The 10,757-nt window shown below is 39.4% G+C and overlaps 3 non-coding genes across 3 annotated transcripts; 1 reads left to right on the forward strand and 2 right to left on the reverse strand.

Annotated features, from left to right (window-relative positions):
* The first annotated feature begins 4,591 nt into the window (after positions 1-4,591).
* TRNAV-AAC (transfer RNA valine (anticodon AAC)) lies at positions 4,592-4,664 on the forward strand. Its single transcript has one exon. It is a non-coding gene; the product is annotated as a tRNA-Val (tRNA).
* A 604-nt stretch (positions 4,665-5,268) lies between these two features.
* TRNAY-GUA (transfer RNA tyrosine (anticodon GUA)) lies at positions 5,269-5,356 on the reverse strand. Its single transcript is given in 2 exon segments — positions 5,269-5,304; positions 5,320-5,356. It is a non-coding gene; the product is annotated as a tRNA-Tyr (tRNA).
* Positions 5,357-9,606: 4,250 nt separating this feature from the next.
* TRNAP-AGG (transfer RNA proline (anticodon AGG)) lies at positions 9,607-9,678 on the reverse strand. The gene has a single exon. It is a non-coding gene; the product is annotated as a tRNA-Pro (tRNA).
* Positions 9,679-10,757: the final 1,079 nt, after the last annotated feature.

Consider the following 10,757-nt stretch of genomic DNA (forward strand, 5'->3'; position numbering starts at 1 on the left):
GCCTGCTACCACTGCATGAATTGCTCAGATCGTAGCACACACACTGTCATATATGTTTGTACATAGCCACACATTTAACTACCGCCGCTCAACGCTTCGTCCTGTCCGCTCTGTCGCTTTTGTTCTTCGTATGCTTGGGCCCCTACCGCCTCTTTTATTTTCCCCCTTTCCGCCGCGGTCAGTCGGCAGCACAAGCGTTACTCTTGCCGCCGCCTCAAACAGAAAATCGTGCACCCCCCATGTTAGGCGTGACAGCCGACCCAACTAGGTATCTGCATGCTTGAGAAAATGTATGCATCTCGCACCCCCGCTCTAAAAAACGAGCTTGAAGATAATGACAGCAAAGGTATACAAGATAACGGTACACGGTCGACTAGATAACGCAGCGTGCAATTACAGGTTGTGTTAACTTATTCGCAAGCTGTGTAAGCAAGGGGGAGAGATAGAAACGTCCATAGTCGCTTGATTAAATCTAATCCAAAGCGTTTTGCAGTTTCCCTCGGAAGGAAAACGTCCGAGTGCGAAGAGTGCTGTGTTAGTTTTTGATCCATATCGAGCAGGAATGATAGCTTTTGGCCTAAGTGAATGAATTCAACAACACAAATACGCATACGCGTACAGACGCCCGTCTCACCGCCTGCCCTTTGTGTAAGAGCGCATACAGATTTCTTGAGAATACCTGTTCTCATTCTTATCTCTGATTCCGGTAGCAGAAGCGATAATGGCCTTGAAGGAAGCACGACAAGCTAGCTATACCGCGTCAAAAAATGTTAACGTTTTGTCCTAACAGACAGCCGGCCCATAAGCACAATTCCCGTTGACAGGCGCAATACGATCAAGCTACTCCTACCTCTACGCTAGAAGCTTTCGCAACAGAGAAAGGCACCTATCTTGTTGTTTTCGGCATTTCTGCCAAACAGTACTGGTTATCGTTAAACATAACCAAAACGTCTCCAGTGTAACTTCGAGAATATACAGACGAGAGACTTAAACAAACAACTTCTGTGTGCATATTGCAACAGTTTGCAATGGGATAATCTATCTAACGTCTTTTTTCTCGATATGGAAACTACTCGTAACAAAACAAAGTCAATGAAATAAATTCTAGCGTACTACATACATGAAATTTTACATCGCAATGTAGATACTTGCCTGTATCGGTATTAAGGCGCTACACACGTTAGGCGCACAAAGGAAAGGCCAAAGTTGTGTGCATTCGAACTATTATGAAGACTCAATAATAGATGTAACAGAGCATCCTCAGGTGTACGCATTTACCGCTTGTTTATCTGATCTCCAGAAAATTGTACGCTTACCGCCACGTTCGATCAGTTTTATTGAGGAACAACAGCTGAACTGCTCAGCGGAATTCGATAACACATCAGCTGTAAGCGTTACCAGTAGTTTGAAAATTACAGGGGCAACGAGAACACGGCATTTCTGCTGAGCTGAATTTTATCCAAACCTCATCGTGAGGTTTAATGGGTCACGACTCGACAGGGGGTAGTCTAAGTTTGAACATCTGCTTGACAGCCAAACCCAGCCGTAGATAGAAGGCCCAGCTTGACAAAAATATCACGATAATTGGCATCATATTTCCAAGCAAACAAAGCTGATAACCGACGCGTACGCGAAAAGCCGTAGAATGATGCAACTTTCAGTGATCCTGCAGTGTTTACTGGGATTGTAATATAGCGTTCCAATGTACAGGTTACGTTTGCGATTGGCGGTTAATAATAAAAGCATTTTTCCCTCAAGTTTTTATTAAAATTGCTTTCAAACTCTAGAAAGCGTTCCCCAATAATAATGTCAGCATAACAAATAACGTGTTTGAAATGTTTTTTCTGCTCTGAAAGCAATCAGGTTCCTATACGATAACACTTCTAGCGAAGTGTCCGAAAACGAAACGGAAAATTAATCAATAGTAACCTTATTATGATCATATCAGATACTTATAGAAATTTTAGCTAGGTTCACAGCGCCCAGCAACAAAAGCCCACTTTTCTTTTCGGACATGCCAGATGCAAAATCTTCAGTACGTAATATATTAATAAACAACTACAGTTGGTCAACAAGATTACATTAGCTCAGTGGAACAGGTTCTGAAAGCTCTGACCTACAATATTCATATTGTTATATGACGTTGCATCGACCGCCTAACCGCCCTATTCCGAACCCACCCACACTTCTCGTTTAGAGGAGTCAATATACTGTTTCATTCTCTACTCTGTATCATTTTGTGTACGCACCGATCGCAATTTGTTTATAACCTCTGTCAACATTCTAATGTATTTAACATAATTTTAACAAAGTGAAAATTCAATCTCGTTATCTACATTGTCTTTGGGCAAATTGTCACAAGGCTAGTTAAGGGAAAGCTTCGTCGAATCTATCAATCGATATGATCGTCATACGGCAACTGATCAGCAGTCGATATTTCATCGGCTCAGATGGCAGTCGGCTGCAGCATTGCAGTTGCACAGGGGGTTCGTAGATCGGCAGCGAAAAAAACTGAAAGAGATCACTCTGATGTGTCGGGGGGTGAAGGCTGGGTGGTCGCTGGGGATTGCAGATGCTACGGATCATTGGAGAAGCTCCATTTTGCAAATGAAGCAGCTGTAAGAGGTGCTGGTGCCCGAACCGAAACGACCCAAGACGAAACCACGACAAATAAAAGATATATGGTTAAACAATTTGTTCTTTTAGCTTTATATAGTAGATCCACGTCATTGGCTGCCGTTGGATCGCGTTCAAGTTCTACGCACAAAACGAACCACTGGGGAAGTTAGCGTTCGTTTTTCGTTAACGCTCACAAAAATGGATAAAACATCATCAGAATATGTAACTGTGCTTAGTAGATTTTTGTATCATTTTAGATAAAAGCGTCGTGTACAAAGTTAATGGAAGTTCGGTAAAGGAAATTCGAGTTAACAAAATTAATGTGTTAAAAAAAATTACATTAATATAATTTTTCATTGAAATACCACGACTAAACAATGAAACGGTAACGCTAAAGTAATAATCACTTTCTATTTTACATGTGAAACTTTGGCAGATCCGTATGTGTAACTTATACAAGCGTAATGTTTAGATTCTAGTATTGTAGTAGTTTAGTCTTGATTGATTATTTAATATAAGTTAAGGAGTTTTACTTACAGCATGAAAAATCAGAAAGATAGTTATAGACTTAAAGTTTGGACTCGCCGTGTACTTCATATTGCAAAAAAGTGTCAAAAACGTACACGTCGTCCGATGCGCTACCACTACATAATGCCGCAGTGCCGCGTACCCCTACTTCAAACATATTCCAATTTCTTTAGCTGTCAGGTAGATGGACCGACCAACCGTAGTACGTCAGATAAGGTATCACTATACTAGATACAAATGCTCGATCAGGCCTGCTCGATCTAGGAAACGTAGGTACCGAGTTTGGCCGAATTGAAAATAGGGAAAAATGTTCTCAACGCTAGCAGCGAGCCCCGGTGCCCGCGCAATCGTCCTTCACCGACTGCGTTGCAGAGAATGAAAAGATGACCCGCATCGATCTAAGAGCAGTGGTAGTAGACTTACGAAAAATTGAAGAAAACAGAAATGCGAAAGACGTCGAAATATAATGAGGCGACGGTAGTCGTATTGTATGTGAACGAGGATGAAGGGTGATGCAGTGTTGAGGGGAGAGCAGACCAAGTGCAACAAAATATTGTTATAGTAACGACAGTGTCTACGAGACAAGAGTCAAAGCAGCTCCGAAAAAACTCTCATATAACGGCGCTCTCCTGTTACCTGCTACTACGATTGTAGCCAAGTTACCTGCTCTAGCTGAAGCTGCAATTTGTCGCCGCGTAATTCCTTCGTCAAGAGGACGAGGAACAATGTCGTAATGGTAACCGTGCGCCGAATACATCTACAGAAAATATATGTTTTATTATTATTTATTTAAGAAGAAGCAATTATTTAAGAAAAGCGTTTTGCAATATATGATTAATGTTTCATCACATAAGTTGAATGAGTAAATTTATTAGCGTATGAATATAATAACTGAACATTTAATTTTTGAAACAAGTATGGGAGCTAAATGTGACCCAAGTAGAGTAGATGTAGCGAGTGTGACAAAAGTCACCTGACAGTCTCAACTTTTTCTACGCGTACATTTACACTTTACTCTCTTATTATTTAAACAGAATGTAAAATTACATTTCCAAAACTGTCAAAAAATTTTTTTTTGCCGCTCCGTCACGAATTTCCAATAACAAATTCACTAATAACTCAATTTTGAAGCAAAGCTACGTCTTTACTTAGAACATCAGCCGCTACATGAGAAACAAAGCTTCCGTTTGCGTAACAAATTATAGTTTCGAAAGCTGCCGTTCGGCCTTTTTTGAGCCGTAACGCCAATTACTGTCTAGCATAACGAGATAGCTCAAGCAACACGTGTTCTTTGATGGATGACTATAGCGCATGAATCGCCGGATCGTTGAACCATATCTATTATTGTTGACTAAGAAAAAAAACTTAGACGCGGAACAGGCGGCATTGCATTAGGGCACATTAGGTCCTGTTTATGACGATAATAATGCGGTGGTTGGTCGTGGTTCTTGTGGTGTAGTGGTTATCACATCCGCCTAACACGCGGAAGGTCCCAGGTTCGAGCCCTGGCAAGAACATTGTTTTTCATTTATACGTGTTCTTTTTCAGTGTTAACATACGTTTGTAAATTATCTCCCAGTCATCAGTAAACTGATTTAACATGTACGAATATCCTCAATGTCAATATATCAGTGTATGTTTAAACTAGCTTTATTGCATCTTCACCAATGTGCGCACAGAGATTACAGTGTTAGGTCAAAAATTTATCTGGGTGGGTATATACCAAATAAGGAGAAGCTTGCGGGGGACATGATGCAGTTGAATTTAATGAAAGGTAGGTAACTAACTAACAGATACATATTTAGTATTAGCGCAACAGCCGACCTTTAACGAAACTAAGCGTTTTAAAAAACGCAATTTTTAGTGTTTGTTGGCAATTGAAATCTCTGTTTGAATATAAGCTTTACGACATACGGCCATGTCCTATAGGCTACATATAATTTATAAGCCAAGTCGTTTTTCTCTTACCACATAGGACCTCATAACTATATACTAGATTTTTGAACGTCTTCAGAAATCACTTCATATTCTTTTTGGAGCAGAAAAACAGTGATCAAATTTTTGCTTGTTGCTCCCTTTAGCTAAATATCATTATTTTCTGTTTATATCTAAAAAATATCGTCCGTCGAGCCGGATTTGAACCAGCGACCTAAGGATAACTGCTTGAGCGCTCTACAGTCCTCCGCTCTGCCAACTGAGCTATCGACGGTACACGACACCTCAGCTTTTTTTTTTAATATTGACCCGTTGTAACGAATGTAAGGAATGTATTTGCCTAAACGAAAAGCGAATGAGCTAGTTAACAAAGTATCCATACAATGGAAATAACCCACCTGCTTTACTGGTGCGGCTACCGTAAAAACGTTCATTATATTGCATTATATAATAAAATGATTTAAAATATTGAAACATATACTACTAAATATAGTAATTTTTTTATAATATAACAAGGCAATTAATAATAGAGAATAAGGTAATTTAGTACCTGCTATTTAGGAATCATTTTGTAGTGATAGTAAATAATAACTGGATTAAAATTACTGAACTGAATAACTGAAATTGATGGTAAGTTATTTATGATACATTTAAATTTCGCTCATTCAGGTCACTGCGTTTTAATATTAAAATTGTGTCAACGTATGAGGATGCAACAAAGTCGGTTTATATGCGCTTTATGTCGAGCGGCACTTCCTTTATCTAGCCACTGTTTACCGAAACCGCAGACGGAATATCTAGTGAAAATAGGTGCATTCATCTGCGCTAATTAGCATAAAGTTCAGCATTGTTTTTAAGCTGAGCTTCCGACTACCCGCTCACGTTCCCTAAAGCAGTGAGCCAAATAGGTCATCAACAGCAAAAAAAGACTTCCTGTCGTCCGCCGTCGGTGCAGTGTAGGCGCCCCACAATGGCCAACGAACGAACCGGTCATAGCGTTTCACCCCATTTCCCTTTACGTCATGTTGAACGAACTAGTATCTTAGCTAATATACAATAACAATGGCGAAAATTAGCTTAGTTAACACCTCTTGCGTACATCTATTCCTCTGCAATCAAAATACTGTTTGTATGTATTCGAAGGAGTATCCAGTAGATACTTGCAATCAAACCAAATTTATCAATATTGAAATTGAGCGCCCTTCGCCGTTCAATCTATGTAGTAAACACGATTATACAAAGATATACAGCGTAGCAACGTTATTTATGATGGTAGAATGGAGAGAATGTGCTTATGCGTTATGTGCTTGCGGTACCTTCGGACTGGCTGTGATTTATGTCATAGATTTAAAAGACGAAACAAAAAATTAAGCTCTTCTAAACAAATAATGAGGGTTTTTACCAAAAATTATCAACGTTCCATCTGCTATCTAATTACTAATAATAACTTTCTCTAATATATAAAATTATCCTCATTTTGTTATGTAAATGTAAACCCTATATCTAAATTCGTATGTTGATTTGACTGACACAATGAACAGTTAGATGTTATCATATTAAACATTTGATAGAAATTGTACACAATATGTGTAATGTAAAATACTAATTTTTACTATAGGCTTAGCTAGCTTATCGACAGCAGCAACAGGATTCAACATGTAATTACTGCTCTATTTTTTTGTGTACAGTTAAGATGACATATACGTATTTTAACCATACGCGAGGCCAAAATATTTCTACATTTGTAAGTTTCGTGGTATCCTCATTATGGACGTATACACCATAAACATCGCCTAGGAGTAGGTTCGGTGTATCAGTCCAAGCAACCTATTTAATGAGGACGTGTTACTAACATGGTACGTGCCCGTTACGATTCAAGTAGCACACAAGTATAGAGAGCGACTTTTACACAAAGGCTTAACAGGATCCTGGATGCTGAATATCCAAAAACGGCAGAAGCTGCTTATGCCATTTTTCTCTATGAGGAAAACTTATGGGATTGTGCGATGCGTCTCTCAGAATCTGCTTGCATAGCCACCAACCGTCTCACCGGCTAAACCCTAGTGGAATACTGATTACCAAGCTGCTGCGAGCGAAAGAGCTAGTTACCCGAGAATACTAGCTGCGTAGGTAAAAAAATTCTAGAAGATCTCTTTCAGATACATCAAAGTTAGGTCGGAGAAAACTTTGCAAACCTCCCACTCCAAACCTGCAAGACTAAATTGTCCAGTTTTTCCAGACACCCTAGAAACCCATGTACGGGATATTGTGTGCGTGCTCCCACATACGTGATAAGCAATATTATTTTAGTAAAGCTGTCGGAAGATGTAGCAGGTCGTAGGCGGTATCTTCAAGCTCCCGATGCTATTGGTTTATTTAATAAATACATAAAAGCAATAATCAAACTGGCTAACCTTGCTGGGGCTCTTCATTTATAACGCTCGTATCTAATACTATGGACAGATCTTGGTGATGTCAAAAAAGAAAATAGGTCCCACTAGCTCAAGCTCTTGGAGAAAAACCGCATAGAAAAGTTTGGTTTATGATTTTCTATCAACCTTGTCCCGTTCCTAACTCTGTTTCTGGAGTATCACGAAGAATTGTCGAAAAAGCATCCCGTGCAAACTGGCCTACGAAGATCGCTTGTAATATTCTCACAAACTAAATGCAGACATCATACGATTATACTGACAAATTTTTCCGTCCAATTGCAAAGTGGCATTTGGCTGGGACCCGACAATAGTCCATAGTATTCATGCAACTCGGGGGGTGCCTTCGAAAATGCTAGGTATACCGAAAAGCATTTTTCAAATTACTCTCATTATCCTCGATTGGGGCCTCACGAAGAGGAATAGCATAATGCAAACGATGGAATTCGCACGACAAGATAACTCCATTACTCTTGGAGCTTTTCATTAACGACCTTCTCTCATCCATTAAGCAACGGTATGCCCTTGTAAAGATAATCCTGTACCTAGTAATGTACAACACGAAAAATTCCCTCTGCCGCAACAGCCGTACATAACTGCGTCGCGAAGCTTGAACTCGAAATTAACGGGGCAAAGACCGAGGCCACGGAACTCAGAAACGGAGGAGGGCTTGCCAACATCGACAAAAATAACACGAGCCTATTTGTAAATTTTGCCAAATCAATTGAATTTTCGTAAGCTAAAATATACAACCAAACACAACTACATTTTACAGTATATATACGCGATAATATAATAACTTTTTAACCCCGCACCCTGATTATACAAACTGCACGAAGTAAGTACTGTGCTACGTTTTAACTAGAGAGAACGTAGTAAAAATAATAACCCAGGAACCTAATGTGACGCCTATCATATGACTACCGTGATTTAACATGATTTAAGCAAGTTCAACGTTGAAAGTAGGGATCTGTGCGTGAGTTCAGTATGGCGCACTTTTCATGTTGCAAACGCTAATTGCTTTAAGCATCCGTTGTGGTCATATATTGGTGCTCAAAGGTTATGCCACAGACCTTATCGCTAGCGGTTTTGTTAACATAACAGTTTTGTTACTTTGGATCTCATAGATAGGGCTAACGTAATCCAATCTCCCTTTCGACCAAAGCCATCTATTCCCTTTAAACTCGATAAGGGCAAAACCTTTCTGACGTCCTAGGTTTATCTAATGCTAACCTATCCTCTTCGACAATCATGCATGTGGAGAACAAAGTTATAAATTATTAGCCAGAAAAAACAGATCAGATACAGCCAAATAGTATGAAATGCTTATTATCTTTGTATAGAACTCGTTTTTTAATAAACCGAAACTGCTAAAACCCTATTCAAGTAAAATTGGCACAACTGACTACCATTTTGCGCAGTGTTGTTAAATAATCGACCGGTAAAGTAGAAACGGTATATTAATATTCGGTTACACAAATTTCGGTAGAAAATTCTGAACATCTCTGTAAGATTATTGTTGTGAATGCTTGTCGCTTGATTGTTTCAGTTTGGCATAGCATCAAGTAAATCTTGTGAGAGATCGATTGGGTTATAAAACTTCTTCCGATCATTAACCTTGAAGAAAATACCCGTACGCTTTCCTTTGCTACGTACTAACACTGGATGAACCCGGAGAATTGGTAAGGCGCCGAAGCTTAACAGATATCGCCACCATTGACCATTTCGATGACATCACCGTAGCCAAGCTGACGACGAACAGATGGCCAAAACATACGCAGGAGCTGTGACTAACCGCGAGGAACCTCTCAGTATAAACAGGAGACTAGGGTCAGAGATTTGTTGATTGATACCGAGTAACATTTATCGCAAACGGTTTCAAAAACTTTAAAAGCGGAAAGCGACCGTCTAGGTATAATGCGTATTGCTAGTTCGACTGGTTACGGATAGTGAGTATCATAATTTCCCCAATGAATTCATTCAACATAAGTACTCAGAGATCTATGTCTGGAAGCTGCTTGATACGTCATAGTCACTATAAAGTACCTTTTGGCTAGAAAACAGCAAATTTTTTGAAACTCCAAAAAAACATTGCGGGCTCGTCCGGGATTTGAACCCGGGACCTCTCGCACCCTAAGCGAGAATCATACCCCTAGACCAACGAGCCGACATAGACTGCGCATATTATTAGTCACAACGTCGCCATTGGCAATATAAGAGAACGTTATATATTGTAGGTCACATCTATTTCTTGGCGAGCATTGCTCGAATTTAAGTAACAATAGTTTTGATGTAATTTTGACGATCGTCAATTATCCTAGTAAACGGAATATACAGCGCGTTCATTTATTAACTTATTATGCCATCGCATTACGTAAGATATACTAACGTCCTTGTCTAGGCACTAGTAGGTTTCCCATGAGCAATAATAGCTGGGCAAAAATTTATAATAGGTAGTAGCCTCGTTTACGAAAATTTTAATAGTAAAATGAAGATCTAACTCATGTAAGAAATTCAAATTATCCATACCATATCTTGTCTGTTAATCAGCCTAGAAAGATTCAGAAGTTAATTAGTTTCATAGTTTTCACAAAATTAGTAGACAGTATCAATATACAAATTACATTATAGAGACGAATCGAGGAAGTGTAGATATATGGGTGCAGAGTAATTTCTGATAAGTGCGATAGGTTTCACACAATCAATTCTACGCTGAGCGTAGAAAACGCATGACTGTATATTGTCACAAGTCTTCCAACGCGCTCCCTGTCTAGATGGCGGCCCAAGGCGCTTACGAGCCGACCCGTCGTCGGGTACTCACGGACACGGTGAAATCTAACAAAAAAAGTATTATTTTTCTTTTGCATATCTACCTCGGTATAGTGCACCTTAACTGTGAGACAAAATAATCATTGCTGAACGTATCGCTTCGGTTGTTTTTAATAACACTGAAAGAAGACTAAAGAGCAGCTCCAATACAGTGTTTACACATTATTATATATTATCATTACTAGAGTGCGATATATTCGATATTATTCCGGGTCATGCTCCTCGCAGCTAAAGTGTAACGCGACAAAGCATTCGTCGATTCGTCTGTCATTGTGATGTCACTACACTATGAGGTAGTCTGATAACAATAGGTGTCTGCCTGTTGGGTATGGCCAAAATTGCCAAAAATCACTAAGGAAATAGTTTAATCGTTTTCGTCCAGGTTCTGTGAGCTTCTGAAGTAGAAGTCATTACTAA

Source organism: Varroa jacobsoni, unplaced genomic scaffold (assembly GCF_002532875.2).
Source record: "Varroa jacobsoni isolate VJ856 unplaced genomic scaffold, vjacob_1.0 scaffold_80, whole genome shotgun sequence".
Taxonomy (NCBI): domain Eukaryota; kingdom Metazoa; phylum Arthropoda; class Arachnida; order Mesostigmata; family Varroidae; genus Varroa; species Varroa jacobsoni.